This window comes from Mustela erminea, chromosome X (genome assembly GCF_009829155.1).
Source record: "Mustela erminea isolate mMusErm1 chromosome X, mMusErm1.Pri, whole genome shotgun sequence".
Lineage (NCBI taxonomy): Eukaryota > Metazoa > Chordata > Mammalia > Carnivora > Mustelidae > Mustela > Mustela erminea.
The window spans coordinates 30,343,370-30,360,808 of record NC_045635.1 but is presented as its reverse complement, the minus strand read 5'-3'; the positions used below and the strand labels follow the sequence as shown (position 1 = coordinate 30,360,808).

At 40.0% G+C, this 17,439-nt stretch overlaps 1 pseudogene; it reads left to right on the top strand.

Annotated features, from left to right (window-relative positions):
* Positions 1–1,618: 1,618 nt before the first annotated feature.
* The window catches only part of LOC116582221, a 72,164-nt pseudogene continuing 56,343 nt past the window's right edge, over positions 1,619–17,439 (top strand).

Genomic DNA, 17,439 nt, shown 5'->3' with positions numbered 1-17,439 from the left:
CAGTGGCTGTATCTTCGTAGAACTACAGCTTCTGCCACCAACCCTTCCCTCAAGGCTCCCTCTCTCCACCATTCACCAAAACACCTTCCTCCTTCAAGTGTGGTAAAGGCTTCTGTTGTTGCAGGTCCCTAGGTGCTTCAATCATTCCCCTGGGGTTCCCTAATCTTGCTCATACCTCTGTAATTAGCTCTATATGAAAAGAAGTCACCTAAAGGATGTTCTTGTCAACCACCCTCCTTGTTTCATAACAGATGAAACTCATCAAATATTGTACAGCTACTGCAAAATTGGGATTAGAATTTAGGTCTGGACTCCCAGTCTGGGCCATGCCTTAACACAACCCTTTGCCATATTCCCAGATGGAAGAGGTCCAGAAGTCAGGGGTTAGAGTGGTAAGAGGAAAGCCTATGGCACATCCATGATGAGAAAGTATGAAAGGTCACGAAGAGAGAGATGTCATCTGTGCACGTGCATTGGTGTCAACGGGGTTATAAAGAGGGCTACACCCCTTAGAGGTAGATCGATTGCCATCTGCTCTTGAAGAAGTGCTCATGCAGATTTCACTTCCCTTTCCACAAAGGTCAGCTCACATTCCACCTTCCTTTTGAGGCCTCCTTGGATCTGAAACCACCACACAAAATTAAATTCCCATAGAATTTATTGTTTGTAATGCTGTGAAGATCAAGTGGGACAATGCATGTTGAGATGCCTTGTACAAAGTGATAGATTTACAGTGTTACTGATGACAACCATCAGTGAAAGATGAAAAACCTTGCTCCCTTGGCATGGTGTTTTTTGACATGAAAGGAAACATGCAAACGATGTTACTATCTTAACCTATAATTAATATTTCTGAACTTTCTTCATAAGGTTCAAATGAAAATGTTCAGTGAAGAAAGCGTAAATAAATTTGAAATGGTTGGCATCAGAATTTTGGCTTCGATGTCTGCTTATGTCTTGATCTATCAGTGGTAGATAATTTTTTTTTTACATAGCAGAGGATGAGATGGTCGCAGTAGAGTCTAAGAGGGTCTGTACAACGCACAGGGTCACAGTCTTTCTGACTGCCCAATTTGTAGAACATAACTAAAATCTTAGCTAATTGTCCAGTTTGGATGGGTTTCATCATCTCCAGCAGATTTTCAACAACCGTCTAATAAAACAGCTACCACAAAAGATGAGGATTTACTAAATCCCATTTTTCAGAGGAATCACTTGGCTCAGAGCTGGTAGAGTCAGCTGTAAGAGAGAAGGAAAACTGATCTTTCCTTGAGCTATACTTGATATAAAAGCAGCCAGAGAATACTTCAAAACTGGGCCTCACAAAGAATGTGTGGCTTCCAAAACCTGCTAGAGGTGCCAGGATCTCTCAAAGCAATAAAACCCTAACAGTCAGCAGGAGTCAGACATCCACTTTTCCATCCGAGCTGAGGATGCCGCCAGGAGTTCAGAGAAACAGTCTGAATGGTGAAGAATGAAGCCCCAGCAATGAAGTTCCATTTCCCCTCAAGAACCTCGAGAAGAACTACAAGCTGCAGAGGCAGCCAACTCAGTCCCCCCCGCCCCCAATGGACACCTGAGGAAATTCTGCTGGTTAATATTCACTGAGCAGCAGTGGATGCAACATCCTCTTCAAGGTGCTCTCAAGAAACAAGTTTCTTATGTGGAAGACACAGGTCTAGATCTCTCGCATAGTGCCACTAGCCGCAGAACCACTCCAGGCCGGTCTGCAGAAAGCTCGGTCAGGCAGTTCACAGAGAGCCCAGAGGAGCCGCAGCTGCTGTGGGTGCCATGTGTGCTCAGCTGCCACACAGGCAAGTGGACAAACAGACAGACGTACCATGACTCTTGTAGACAACCCTTTTGTTTTCATAAACCTAAATTTGCAGCACCGTCAGCATGTCTGGAAGAAAGCAGATAGGTATGTCCAGACACTTCTGATTTAGAAGAGACAGAAAGTAATTTGCTTTTATTTAAAGGACCACGAAGATGCAATGCTGATTCTGACCTAAACAATAAAGTGGAACAGTTTGGTTCAGAGGAGGACTTTTAGGGAAGTCAGTTTTCATTTAACTCATGTTGCTGTTATGGTCAAATGGTGGGAAGAGCTCTTTGAAGTTGGGCCACAGGCACAGGCCCTAGTCCCTGGAATACCGGCCTTAGGTTATAAGTTAAGAAAACATTTGCCTTTGGAGCAACAGAGATCAAGCAAATTTTCCAGGCTGTTAGGAGACCATTTAGCCATTTGCCTGCGGACCATATGGTAACTCTTTGTCATTTTTAGAAGGGCTAGGCCAGGGACCGTAGTGGCCTACCACCCTGACTAATTCTCCCCAGGAGCTTGATACTGTGAGAATATATCTGACCTCGGGGCCTAAGTTGACATCCGCAGATCTCAAGAAGCACTTCATAAAGGGCTTACACTGCAGGTTTTCAAGTCAGTAAACCTGTTGCCTGCACCTTTTATGTGCCACCTCTAGACTTTTGATTGGCAATAACGCTCTAAAGGGGCTATTTGGACTCTACCTGCATCTCTCCTCAGCTTGCCTGGTGGGTGAGCGCCCTCTTATACACATGTCTGTTATAGCCCCGGACAGTCTGTCTTCTGGATAAGAATCTGTTTCTTTAGGGGAATGTGTATTTAACCTTTATTGACATGCAGCATTCTCAATATGAGACTTAATGCACAGAAAAATGAAATATTTGTAGAAGATAGAAAGAAAAGGAGGAAATGAAGAAAGAGTGAAGGGAAAATCACAGAATTATAAGTAGTAATCATTGTCACCCTCTTCACATCTTCAGTATACAACAGCAATGACCTTGCTCGCTTAATAAATATTTTCTCATGAAGGTCTCAGAGAAACTCTAAGGTATCCTTATCTCTCTCCTAGTAGAGAAAACTAAGCTCAAAAGAGTTAAATTTACCTCAACTCCCAGAAAGGAAAAGTGGTAAAATCCACATCTGAAGCCAGTTTTGACTAACTCCAAGCTCTGTGTTCTTCTCTACCAAGCCCAGGAAACACAAGAGCCCAGAGAATCTGAGTAAACGTACCTGATGCCATAACTAGTTAGTGGAGAAGAGTAGAAGACTCCTGATTCTAGCAGTTAAGAACTCTTTGAAGTCAAGTGATTGGAATCATATCAAGCTTAGTTAAACCAAAATTGTGCTCTGTAAGTGTTTCACAGATCACAGGAAAAAATGACAGTATTCTAGGCCTCAGGAAACACTGCAAACTACAGATTGGAACCCTGGCTGAGAAAGACACTGGGAGCATTCATCTCACTTCTTGATTCCTCTGCACATCTGCTTCACTCCTCCTTGTAGATGAGCATTCTCTGCTTCTCAGTTTAGTGGAAAAATTGCTGTCTCACAGTCCCTGAACATAATGACTCAGACACGCCCACAGAAAAAGCCTTAGATAGTCCCAGGCTAGGGTTTATGGAAGAGCATGTGATTGCCGTAGACAGGTCTAGATGTCCACTCTGGTCCAAATGCTGCAGGCAGAGGGATAAAGTCATGAACTACTATGAGGACTGAGAGGGACTCACGGGGGTCTGTGATCCTGTGAATTCAAGGATAGGTTGAGTCCTAGATTAGGGAAAATAACAGTAAGGAGGAGAGATACTCAAAAATTATCTACTTGTATTTGTTCAAGCTTCTTACTGTCCATATTGTCTTTCAGCCCTGTGATTAAACTAAATTTAGAGCACAAATGAACACATTTTACCTTAAGGAGTTTTGCTTACAGTGAAGAAAAATGGTTAATTTTTTATTACTCTATAGAAAAATTTTGAAAATGTATTGTTTTACAAAGGTTTTCAAAATCTTAAAATTCCAAATTCAAATTCAAAATTCCTGAAAAAGAGCAAACTACTGGTACAGGCAACACATATTATACCTTATCTAAAATAGAAAAAGAAAAGCAAAATATTAAATTAAAAAAGCCTCGACGCCACTGAAATTTCTGAATTATTTCTCTGGAAGTTTCAGAGAGGACCAGAGTATCAAACATTAAACACATGCTAGCATTGCCCAAATGAAAACCTTAGTTCATGTAACAACTAAGCTTTCCCAGCTAATGCATAGATTTGTCTCATTTGCAAGAATAAAATTTTCTTAGTAAGAATTATAGGTTCTTTCATACATATAGTTTTCATATATTATTTTATGTGTGTGTATATTCATTTGAAAATAAAATGAATACCCACTCTTAGGTATTTTCCCAAGAGGAATGAAAACATGTTCACACAGAGCCTTATACAGGAATGTTCCAACAGCTTTGTTCATAACACCTCAAAATGGAAATTGCCTAAATGTCTTTCCACTGGTGAACGAAAAACTAATTATGATATGTCAGACAATGGAATACTATTCAGAGTTAAAATGGAGCAAGCTACTGGTACAAGGCAACAATATGAAAGCATGTCAAATGCCTTACGCTTCATAAGTGAAGAATGCTAGGCACAAAAGGCTAACATACTGTGAGATTCTATTACAGGACAAGATTCTGGAAAAGTCAAAACTATAGGAACAAAAATCAGACCAGAGTTGGGGATTCAGAAAGGGATTGATTACAAAGGGGCATGAAGAAACTTTAGGGAAATGTTCTCTACTATGATTATGGTGAGGGATACATGTCTGTTTATATTTGTCAAAATTCATTAAACTGTGTACCACAAAATGGTGAATTCTAATGTACCTAAGTTATACCTCAGGGGTGTCTGGGTGGGTCAGTCAGTTAACTGACTCTCAGCTTTGGCTCAGGTTGTGATTTTATGAGTAGTGAGATCAAGCCCCCTCAAAGGGGTCCATGCTCAGCAGGGAGTTTGCCTGGAGATTTTCTCCTTCTGCATCTCCCCCAGTATGTATGTTCTCTTGCACTGTTTCTCTTTCTCTCAACTAACTAAATAAATCTTTAAAAAAATTCTATCTCAGTAAATCTGACTCTTCAAAATAAAAGATATATGTATTTATGGTAGATAATGAATACAGCATACAAATGTTCTCTTAAATCCACAAAAACAGGTTTGATTTATATAACATATACTTAAAAACTTGAACTGTATTCTGTAATCTCTTGAGTATTCATTACTTTAATTAACAATAATGCTTTTTGATGCATTGGACAGTAGTAACATTGTGTTGATCAACCCATTCAAAACCTAAGTAACGTAGGAAAACATTGCAGTTTTGTTCTTCTTTATTAAAAGCCAACATGCAAATACTCACCAAACACATACATACATGCGCAGGGAGCATATCAGGAAATTCCAGACAGCCCTGGTTTCATCTGACATTTAGATATCTAATTTATTATAGCACATTCTGAAAACTAAGTGCATTGCCATTTAATCAATGTGAGGTTACTGGGACCTTGTAAGATGGAAAAAATCAATTCAATCATTGACTAGGTCATCCTGGTCTTTCCTTTATAGAACATTTCTTCATTTACAATTTTCAAAGGAATAGGACTCTTAGGTACTCCAGATGATGAATTTAAAATTTAACTCAGTCTTGCAGAAAGAAGCAAGTGAAGGTAAAGAACAAAGTGAAGGAATCCAAAGATGAAGAAAACGAATTCCTATGGACAACTCCAAGGTAGGAGATGAGAATCTCATTCTTGATGAGAAACTTCAGAGTACAAAAGGTTCTTCCATTCATCGATGCTAGAAGTTGGGCCAAAACCTTTACAGCTCCCTCATGCCCTGGAGTTCAGCTGTGGTTGTTAGGCAGAAAAGCTGCCTGTGTGAGGTACTGTACGGACGTGCACATCCTCAGTTGCAAGACAGCTGGGACCAATGGTTCCCAACGGAAGTGCACGGCATACAGGCCTACGTGATGTCTTTCCTAGCCAGGTCCGGACTTCTTACGAGCACCACTGTGCTTTTCTGCAGCCCTGGGATCACCCCAAAGTCCTATTTTTCCAGTAAGTGCTGGAGTCAGCAGAATGAACCACCTGAAGGAAAGTCCTCTGGTATAACAAGAAAGAGAAGCTGGCATGGGGTTCTAGATGCTTTGTTGGGGCTACCATCTCCTAAATGTCAAGGCCCATCCAGGGAGGAGACACTCAAACAAGAAATGAGCATCAGGTATCCCCCCCTAGCTCCAGCTCCCAGAGGCCCATGTGCATGCCTGTCTCTCCAAAAGGTACAGGTTGGCAACTAAGCATAGAAATAGGAGGAAAGAACCAGATATTTGTAGCATACATGCTATAGTTGTGTTTGTTGTTCTCCCTCCAAAATGGACCTTTTTTTTAAAGATTTTTTTTTTAATTTGACAGACAGAGATCACAGTAGGCAGAGAGGCAGGCAGGGGGGCTGGAAGCAGGCTCCCCGCTGAGCAGGAAGCCCGATGCGAGGCTCGATCCCAGGACCCTGGGATCATGACCTGAGCTGAAGGCAGAGGCTTTAAACCACTGAGCCACCCAGGCGCCCCCAAAATGCAGTTTTATGGTGTTCTTTGGTACAAAGAATTTTTTAAAAGATTATTTTATTGGCAAAGGATAGAGAAGTTCTCAAGTAAAATGCAGGGATAGGAGTAGTTTAAAATTGGACCTGACAGCAGAATGCCATACTGACCTAAGGCAATTCTAAAGATTGCTCTCTTTTCTTTGTCCTGGGAAGTATGGTTTTCCACAAGCTATCCTAACTCCTTTTTGGTCTATTCCATTGCATTACCTGTTCTCCAACAACTGGTATTCTCTGTTTATTCATTGGTTTTTATCCCTCTTGATTTTAACCTGACTTTTACCAAATTCACTATCCTCTGTAGTCAGTGTCATGTGGTGATTAAAAGAGGCTCCGGAGTCACATAGACCTTGGGTTGAATCATGGCCCTACCAGTCATTGTGTGGGCAAGTAACTTACCTTCCTGCAAATTAAGAGTGCCTGGGTCATAGAGCTATTATGAGGATGTAAAAGATAGTCCATGGAAGGTGTTAGGTAGTAGCAGACACATGGTAGGGACCCTGTAAATGTTAGCTTTTTATATCCTCACTTCATCCCTTCAGCTTCTGTCTCCAGTTTCTGACCTGTAAATTATTTCTGACTCTCTGTGTTCAAATCCCTAAGAATGAAAATCAGGTTAGCATGACTGTCTTTTCAAATCACATGGCTACAAGGCTGCTCATGGATTAATGAGTCTTCAGTTGGAGATCCTCTCTAGACCCCCTCCCCAGAGCCTGGACATGAGCTTAGGTTACAAAACCTTCCTACCAAGGCAGAAGAAGCTCTAGGGGTGGTAGTTTCCTGAAGTAGAGGCAGAGTTGGTTGGTACTGATCAGCATTCTAAAGTTTGTTTATATGTGTTCCCAATATTGAACCATTGTTCCTTTATATCAGAAATGATGATGATAAATGCTTGTTATTGGTTTTTATGAATTTAGCTGGTAGTGTACATCTGCCTTTTTCTTAAGCCTACTTACTTGGAGAACTTCTGTTGTTTGATTAAGGTCATCGGTACAATAAAAATAATTATTTCAAAGATGATTCTAGAAATACAAAATAAAACTGTTTCCATTAAACTGCCTTCACAACAATCAGTCTCTATCACATACAACAATCAGTGGGTGTGGTAAACCTGAACTCTGCCTGCCATTACCTGTGTGGTGAGCATTTTCCTGAAGGTAAATTAGTTTCACATAACAGGCAGGCATGCCAGAAAACATCCACATAAACCTACTAGAAAGGGGTTTGGGGAGATCAATTCAAATGAAATCATCTGTGTGGGGAGCTCTGTGAAGCTGATGAGTATGTTATTTACAGGCCAATTCCGTGAGGTTTGCTGGCTGAGTAATTAGGACAATAGCTGCTCTGGCCTCTTGCCCCACTCTGACTCAGCTGACACAATTCATCCACTCAGTTGAACAGACCAGTTCTCCACCTCTTCGGACCAAACACAACACCGTCTATTGCAGGGCATAATTTTATTGCCAAATTATTGTTGACTTTGGCACAATGATTTCTTTTTTCTTCATTCATTTCATTTTAAAACTACTGGGAGATATCTTTTCTAAGTCAGTTGTTAAAGACAGCAAGACACCAGAGTCAGGTTCCATTGATTCAATTACCTATTTGTTTAGCAAGTATTTTCCAAGGACTGACTTATGCTAGAGCTTGTTTCAAGTACTTGAGATCATTCATGGACAAGACAAAAAAAAATCCTATCTTACTAGAGCTTACCTTCCATGAAGATAGAAAATAAACAAGATAAATAAGAAAAATGTATGGTATGATGGAGAGTGATAACAAATGGCTTTTTAAAAGAGTAGCAAAGGAAACACCTTTGTTACTTTTAAGGTAGAGGGGTAGATAAAACATTCATAAGAGTAATAATCATCCCATGAGTGTCTCCCTTCTATATCCTCAAGTTCCTAAAGTAACATTGGGAAAACCGCTCACATGGACTAGCCCATCTGGACCAACCCAACAAATCCCCACTGGCCTATAATCTCAGGTAGAACAGAAGTTGGGGGTCTCAAACCAGCTAAATTCTACTGAATTTAGAGGGAGGACATTCTACTGAAGATCAGGGGAGGAGATATGTAACGCCACAGAGCAGATAAAAGCAAGGAAGAGATTTAGAAACTTAGTAATCAGAAGAGGAAGAATTGTCAGGCAGGTAATTGAGAATAAGGCCAGACATCAGAGCAGGCAAAGCTGGAGAAAGTATCCTATTAGAAGCTCAGAGAGGGGTAGGGGTAATTGAGAACCAGATTCCTGAACAGGATCACAGTCATAGGAGACAGAAGATGGGCAAAGAGCTTGAGAAACATATTTATAACAACTCAACAAAATTAACCTCAACTCTAAATCAACATTCACTCTCAACCAGGAGCTTTGAAAAACAGCTTCTAAGGGCAGAAGTCAACTCATCCTGTCTGAGCCTGTAGGTAAAGGGAAGGGAAAGTAGCTAAGATAGTAATTATCAGAGACACTATTTAAAGTACTTCACAACCACTATTCCAGTGTAGTGTCCAGGAAAAATGGAGACAGGTCCAAATACTGAAGAGGGTCCCAGAAAGCAGTTCTAGAAATTCCCCTATAGTCAGTGAATGGATCATATAGTAGTGAGGAGGGAAAGTGTAGGGCAATGATGGAGGAGGTCTGAGAAGTGGCTGATGATCCACTGGTACTCAAACACCTCAATGTATTAATATAGTTTGCCCACGGCTCAGATACTAGAACTTAAATCCAGGGCAGCTAAATCCTTAGATCCTTAACCATAAGGATCGTAAATCCTTGAATCTTTAGATCTTAGCAGGGCAGCTTTAATGACAAAATATAGCTTTTCCCATTAATACCATTTTGGTTTGGTGAGGAGCAGAGCATAGTTTTTAGGATACCAAGAACGAGCTAACGTACTTGCAGGCTGTGTCTGTAGCACGTTCCTTACACATGACTCCCCAGCAGCAAAATGGGGGTGATGGCACCTACCTCCCAAGGGTGTTGTGACGATCAAAGGAAATGGGAAGGGCTCAGAGTAGTGACTGCACATAGGAATTGTGCAGGAGTCACTGGCACATAACGTTATACTGGGAGGGACCCAGGTGAGATCTCATCCAGTCCTTTGTTGTCCACATAAGAAGCTTTATGTCTGGGGATGTTGTCACTTCCTCATGGTTACCCAGTAGTTTATCACGAGCTTGGAAGAGGAACCAGGTTTCCCACTCCCAGCCGAATGTTCTTTATTCTACTTTACACGGTATCTCTTTGATTCTTTACAAATAATTCATAGTACCTTTGCCCCTCTGGCGTGTTAATAAGATAGTGTTCATGTTCATAACTTTTTGCCATAGAACACATAGTAGGGAAGAGGGGAAAGTAAACATGAAATGAGGTTTTATGCAGAAAGGATAAAACCTACAGACATACGCCTCTTGAAGGGACTTAGAATGTGGTGTGTAGGGTTCTGACAACAACAGCACGTGTTTCATAGAGACTGTGAACTCCTTCTTTCAAGAAGGCTTAGTCCGCATCATGCTGTCTTCGCCCATTGCCCCCACACGTATTTCCCGGTTTTTCTCTGACTTGACTCTCCAGAAGCTCAGGTAGAGGAATGTATTCTGACAGAATACAATCTTGCCTTGGGAACTGTTGGCTCTGAGTCTTCTGTGAATCTGCATTTCACAGCTGGCTGCTTCGGGAGGAGGTATGTAAGCAGCAATGTTAGGTAGATAGACGAGGCCCCAAGAGGGCTTGCGCGAGATCGGCACCACTCCTGCCTGCTGGGTACAGCAAGCTCCTTTTTAAAGAAAGCTGCCAAATATGTCGCCCTACTCCGTGCTTTTCTTCTAATTATCTATGTCAGTAAATGTTTTCGTGTGTGCAGGAAGCAAAGGAAAGGAGCATCAGGTCTGGATTTTGGCCGCCCTCCCTTTCCCTCCCTCCTGCCTAATCTGTAGATCATAAATGAGCTGCTCCACTGATGGAAGTTGAGATATGCTTCTCTGGTTCACTGGTATGTGTGTGTGCGTGCGGTTTTGCCATATAAACAAACTCTTAACAGTTACTGAGGCAGCAGAACGTGTCTACCTTCCAAGAAGCAGAAGAATCAGTCACAATCTGTCAGAAAACAACTGTTTGCCAAGGAACTCTTCCAGAAGCACTAACCTTTGTTTAATATGTTATTGATTTTCTAAACTGTTAAGTATGGTTTATAATGGCAATAACCCACATGATACCACTCATTACATCAGTTAATACCTAGTTTATTAGAACATTAACTTTTGCCACAGGCAATTAACTGACAAACTGTGTGTGTGTGTGTGTGTGTGTGTGTGTGTAGCAGAGAGGGGCATTGTGGGGTGGAAAGAGAGAGACTTTATAATGAGAGATTTCCAAGTGAACATTACTTCAATACTTTTAAATAGCCTGTGGGAGCCCAGCAGTGGAGCCCAGAATCTTCTTGTCATTACCTTTTCTTCCCAGAAGAAACAGGCCAGTACTATGCATATATGGAGCCCCCCACTGACATTAGTAAGTTAATCCAAAATTAGCTATTGGAAATCATGTGCATAATTAATTAAATGTCACTACTCATGGCAAGATGTGTGTGGGTGTGTGCAGGTGGATTGGATTATTTGGGAGTAGGATAACGAAGTCTTCTAAACAATGTAAAACATTAGTGCTGCCCCATTATTGGTGCATGGTAAAGATTCATATTTATTCCTTTACAGGGAGGTAGCATGACAAAAAGAAAGTTCTTCATATTTTATTGCATCCTAAACTTAGTATATTTCCATGAAATAACACTATCTACCCTATGTATACTCGTACAGCAATTTTTTCCTAAGGCTCTTTATGAAAAATGTTTAAGATTCTCAGTAATCTATATATGAAAACGTGTATGTGCCTAAAGAAGAAGCCTTGATATTTTTGTTTTTTTTTTTTTAAGTTTTTATGTATTTAAGTAACCTCTGCACCCAATGTGGAGCTTGAACTCACAATCCTGAGATCAAGAGCCGTGTGCTCTTCCAACTGAGCCAGCCAGGTGCCTCTATAGTTTTGTTTTTAAAAAAGTTTAAAAACTGGTATTTAGAAGTTGACAAGACTTCCAGAATGGTGGAGTAAGGGGATTGGCAGATTTACCCGACACACAATCACACAACTGGACAAACTGTCAAAACAGTTACGTTCGAACATTGTTTGCAAATTAACCAAAGGCATACAACGATCTGAGAAGCTTGAAAAACTGCTGAAATTCAGGCTTCAGGTACAAACGTCCGTCTATGGCATTTCAACTGTACCTCCTCCCGTTTTTCTCCTGCCCCCAATTAAGCTCATTCTGGATGGTGATTCTATTAAAGTGGGCAAGCCATGAGAATCAGGAGCTTTACTGCCAGTGGAAGCTGATCAGATCTGGCAACCCACATGCAAGAACAATCTGAAACAATAAGTATCTTGGAGGCAAACGATCAAGGAAGGCCAACATCACAGCTGTCTGAGTTGTGATAGTGGAGAGAATAATTTACCATACTACCCAGGATACTCACTCCTAAGTATCTACCCCAAAGATATAAACACACATATCCACACAGAGCTTAAACATAAATGTTCATAGCAGTATTGTATATGAGTCAAAAACTAAAGATAACCCAAATGTTCACCAATTGATACATGTATAAACAAAACTTGGTATTCCCAAAAAGCAGATTATTCATCAACAAAAAAGTAGTTACTGCTGCATGCTACAACAAAGATGAGTCTTTGAAAAAATAACTACATGCAAGAAGCCAATACAAAAGACCATGTATTATATAATTTCACTTATATGAAATATCCAGAAAAGGTAAATCTATAGATACAGAAAACATGTTAGTCTTTGCCAAGGACTGAGGGTAGGACAGTGGAGTGAATTTAACTGAGCAAATGGGACTATTTCAGATTGTGGTTAATGGTTCACAGCTCTATAATTTACTAAAAAACAACTGTACTCTTAAAATGGGTGAATTGTATGGTATGTAAGTATACCTCAAAAAAGCTCTTAAAAGTTGGTATTTTATAGAGTATGAAAATATGAGTAAAGATGTTAGCACTAACACAGAATAATCATTAGCTCTATTATAATAATCTAGCTTCTCTTAAAGTATGAAGCATCTTGAAAAAGCATTATTAAGATTCTAAGCAAGTTTTATAAAGCAAGTGTCTTATTGCTTCATAATATACTAAAATAGAAAATTCTAAGAGCTCCATTATTTTCCTCGGTATATCTGAAGAAATTTTCCCATTCAGAAATGGTCTCGTAAATCATGATAATAATAATTTCAGATGGTTATAAGAGAATATGTTCTGAAATTACAACATGTGTTATAATAAACTACATACCCCCCCCCCAAAAAAAACCCTGCAGGAATTGCTCCATATTCCAGCTATAGAAAGAAAGAAAAAATAATGGCTAATAATTTACTTTGGCATTAGCTTGGCACTAGACAATGCTCTGAACAAAAGAATGAATACCATTTCAGATAGTATCTACCAAGGTCCTCTGAGATTAATGTAATTGTCAATTTTTAAACTAATTGAGGAAGCTGAGACCACTGTCTTTATGTTCCTTTATAGAGTTTCTTTGCTAGAGATTGATCAGAAGCTCAGTTTTATATTTTGTTAGAATAACAGCAACTCAATAAAATGGTCGTTTTGTGCTGAAAAGATTTTTCCTAAAAAGTAGGAGGTAAAATGATGGCCACTATGCTTTCTCTCTCTTTAAATTTAAAATGTCGGGAAGGCCATTTCCACCTATGAAAGATCCATCAGAGATATGTGGGTGCATGTACATATATACATACATGCATATACACATATAATATATGCAGATACTTAAGTAAATAATATTACCCAGTGTCAGTAGAGATTTGGGAAATTTGATAATACCGTGTGTTGCTAGTGACATTGCCAAATAGAAAGCAATCTGTCAGTGTGCATCTTGAAACATGAAAATCTTCATGCCTGTGACTAGTAATTCAGTTTCAGAGAGTCTATCCAAATCTCCTGATAGTTGGGCACTGCTTGAATCAGTGCAGCCTCTTTTGGGTCCAGAGTATGTATGTGGATATGAGAAAGAATAACCAGACTCAAAGAACCTTAAAAATTTGCTCATTTCAGAGAGCCTGTCTACATCATGATAAAAGAATTAACAAAGGCTAATGGCATAAATCTCTTTTCCCCTCTGACACATTTTCCACAAAGCCTTCCCAATTGTTTCATCATTGTGTCAATCCATAACCCATATGAATTAAGAGAGATATTAGCAAAAGATCTTGGCAGAATTGAGTCTAGAATTGTAACCCTTGAGGCTAACGTAGAAACATTGTCATTTTGGGTCCCCTTTGGTAAGGTTTTATTGTTTTAAGGTTTTGGGCACCTTGTGACCTACAGTCTGTGCCAATGAGCATGTGCAGAGCCTTCATTTGGGTCCCTAAGTTTCTGATAGCTTTGTACCAAGCATATCATTTATGTCACAGGATGATAAATGCAGTTCTTCCTGTAGGCTCAGAAAGAGGCCACAAAGGCTGAGAAGAGAACAATAGTTGCCTGGTAACCACTCGATCTAAGCCAAGGGGCTGGCTCATCTATGCAGGATTTGCAAAGAGGGTGGCCCAATGCTGAGTGTTACACAATTAACAGATCACCTATCTCCTTTCAGATAAGAGGGTGAGATTAAAAAGTCAAGACAGTTAATTTCATTTTTGTTGGCTTGTTTTGGTATTATTTTGCTTTATAGTTCTTACTCAAGTATTACATTCAAAAGAGAAGTGCATTTATTGTTAAGCGTTCAGCTCAATAAAATCTTATGAAACTAAATTTGCGCAGAACGCCAGCACCAGATCAGGGAACAGAATATTACCAGTGCCACGATTCCTCCTTCAAGCTTCTTCCAGCCAATCTCCTCACCATTCTTGACTGTTATCATAACATAGAGTAACTTGACCTATGTTGAGGATTTTATATAGTGTCATACAGTATATATACTTTTGTGCCTGGCTTCATCTGCTCAATATTGTGTTTTTGATATATTTGTGTGTGTTGTTGTGTATGTATGTAGAACATAAATCTTCTATGAATATGCTTTTGTCGAACATATGCTTGCTTGTCTGCTAGATATATGCCTCAAGAGTGGAATTGCCAGGTCACAGAGATTAGACATGTTTGGCTAGAGTATATAATGCCAAAGCATTTTCTAGTTATTACACCAATTTATACTTCTACCAGTAGTATATGAGAATTCCAGGGGCTCCCCATCTTTACTAATACTTGGTATTTTCTTTTTCATTTTACCCATGCTGGTGGGAATGTAGGGGAGGGTAGTGGTGAGAGGATTTATTTCAAGAAATATTTAATTGTGCTGTGCTTCACCTTCCCTCAACTTAAGTGATAGGAGCTTTGAGAGCGATAAGAAAATCTTTAAGTGTGTTTGTAAGAGCTCAAGGAACGAGAGGAAAAGCTATGACTTCTGCCTACTAGTTCTAAAGGCAAGCTCTCTGGCTGGTACTGTCCCCTCACTCTGCTGGCAGAGTGGAGAGGGTTGCCCTGGGAGCCAGCTCCTCTTTCAAACAAAGTTGAGCAGAGGTGCAGTTTCCTGGAGACCAAACATGAACTTGAAAAAAGGGATCCAATCTGGGTTTATCAATATTAACTCTGACCTAGATGATGGATTGGAGATACGTAGGGACCCCAGGTATAAAGAGCTGAAAGCCCAGAGGCCAAGGGTGAGTTTGGATATAGCCAACCAGACAAAAAGCATTCCTCCCACCAAGGAGTTGCAGTGGGAGGTCTCCAATAGGAAAATTGCTAAGAACCCTGTAAATGCACCCCTTAGGAAGGAAAGACTATCGCCAAAGTGCCCCAATACCAGATTCCAACTGGTCTAGCCACTTAAGCTCCTGTCCTTTTCACCATTGCCCTGGGGTCAGCCATATAGTAATCAACAAACAATGAAGATAAGATAAGACACTGATAGTTCTGTCCTTTCCTGTTATGAGCTTCCAATACTCAAGAAGCTCTGTGCTCAGGAGGGAGAAAACTTAACTCTGAATAAGTTTGGCAATTGAAATACCACTACTATACCACTAGACTGGAGTTGAGTCATTATGAGATGATATTGAACTTGTCAGTGCTTTAAAGAGATTAATTTTTTTATTATTGTTTAGGAGGGACTGGAAAAACTAGAAGTCATGTCAGAAATTTCATCCAGGCGAAAGGAGAAAACTGGCCCACAGTAAGACTGAAAAGGAGGATGAGAAAGAATATGAAAAAATTTCATACTATAGAGGTGATTGACTCAGTGTCTAAAAAATAAAAAAACTCTGATAATCTCAGTGTTACTTTACCCTATGATATTCAGTTGTTCACAGATACAGTTCACAGGCATGCCGGAAGTAGCAAACTATTTGAAGTTCATGCGAAAGTTGCTGTAGCACATGTAGAAACAAATCAACTTCAATACTATCTAATCATGTGCCTCAGAAAAGGAAAAATCATTCAACAGAAGATGTAAGATTGGTATGTCTGAGTGACCATAGTCTCCTCTTCTCAGTGGACAGTGATAACTTCATGCCTATGCATTAACCTTCTAGAAATTTCTATGGAATCTTTCTTAATTTAAATTTCTTGGAATCTTGCTCTGAAGACAGGTCCACTGACTTGTCCTGACAGCTCCTGGGACAGTAACAGTTCTGCTCCAGTTGCAACAGCAACATCTGTGACCAACACTCAGGCTAGTGAAGTTTCTGTACCACAAGTAAATGTGAGTGAAATTTCAGGGTGTACATCGAGTATAAACATGTCTCAAAGTGCCACACAACCAACCATTTCTCCATGACCAAAGCCTACTGTCCCTAGGGTCCAGTCTTCAACATGCCTTGTAAACCAACCACCTAGACCTTCAGGAATATAGCAGCAAAATAACCTATTCCTGTAGTAGGAGTCAAGAGGACATCCTCACCAAATAAAATAGAGTGTCTCAAGAAAACCAAACAGAAGGGAATAAAACAAGTAAAGCTAACAGTCTTGTTTTGAATGGACATGAGAAAACAGAAATAAATGAACAACTTTATATGAAGAAAATTACAACTCAACTAGAAACTAAGGGGCTTCTCTGTTAGCCTCTCACAAAACACCTAGTATGGACCTTTCCAATATCCTTGCTCAGTCTGCAAATCCTATTCTTACTATCGAAGTTTCAATAAAACTGAGATTTACCTGTCAACCACTTCAGGGATCCATAAACAGTATCTGCCAACTCAATCTCTTGTCTTCAAGTGCTAAAAAAAAAAAGGAGAATAAAAATAAAGGAGAATAGGGGCGCCAGGGTGGCTCAGTGGGTTGAAGCCTCTGCCTTCGTCTCAGGTCATGATCCCAGGGTCCTGGGATCGAGCCCCACATCGGGCTCTCTGCTCGGCGGGGAGCCTGCTTCCTCCTTCTCTCTGCCTGCTTCTCTGCCTACTTGTGATCTCTGTCTGTCTGATAAATAAATAAAATCTTAAAAAAAAATAAAGGAGAATAGAGTGGATAAGGTTAACATGACTGAAAGAAATGGTTTAGATTTACTTGGTGACCTCACTTCCTGGGATAATCCACATTTGTTCAGAAGTCCTAATTAGTAAGTGCAGAGGTAGGAGTGCTATTATTAATTTGCTAACAACAGTCCATGAAGGATGACAGATATTGATAAACTTACTCTTTCTTCATCAGGACAAATAAAACAGATTTTTCCAAACATGTTTTATGAATCCTCCATTGGGCTTATTCTATCATATTTGCACTTTTCATGCTTAACTGCAATGATTCAAACTCTTCCTCTTTTTTAAATTTTTTAAAAGATTTTATTTATTTGATAGTCAGAGATCACAAGTAGGTAGAAAGGCAGGCAGTGGGGGAGGGGGGAGGGCAGGTGCAGGAAGCAGGCTCCTTGTGGAGCAGAGCCCAATGCAGGGCTAGATC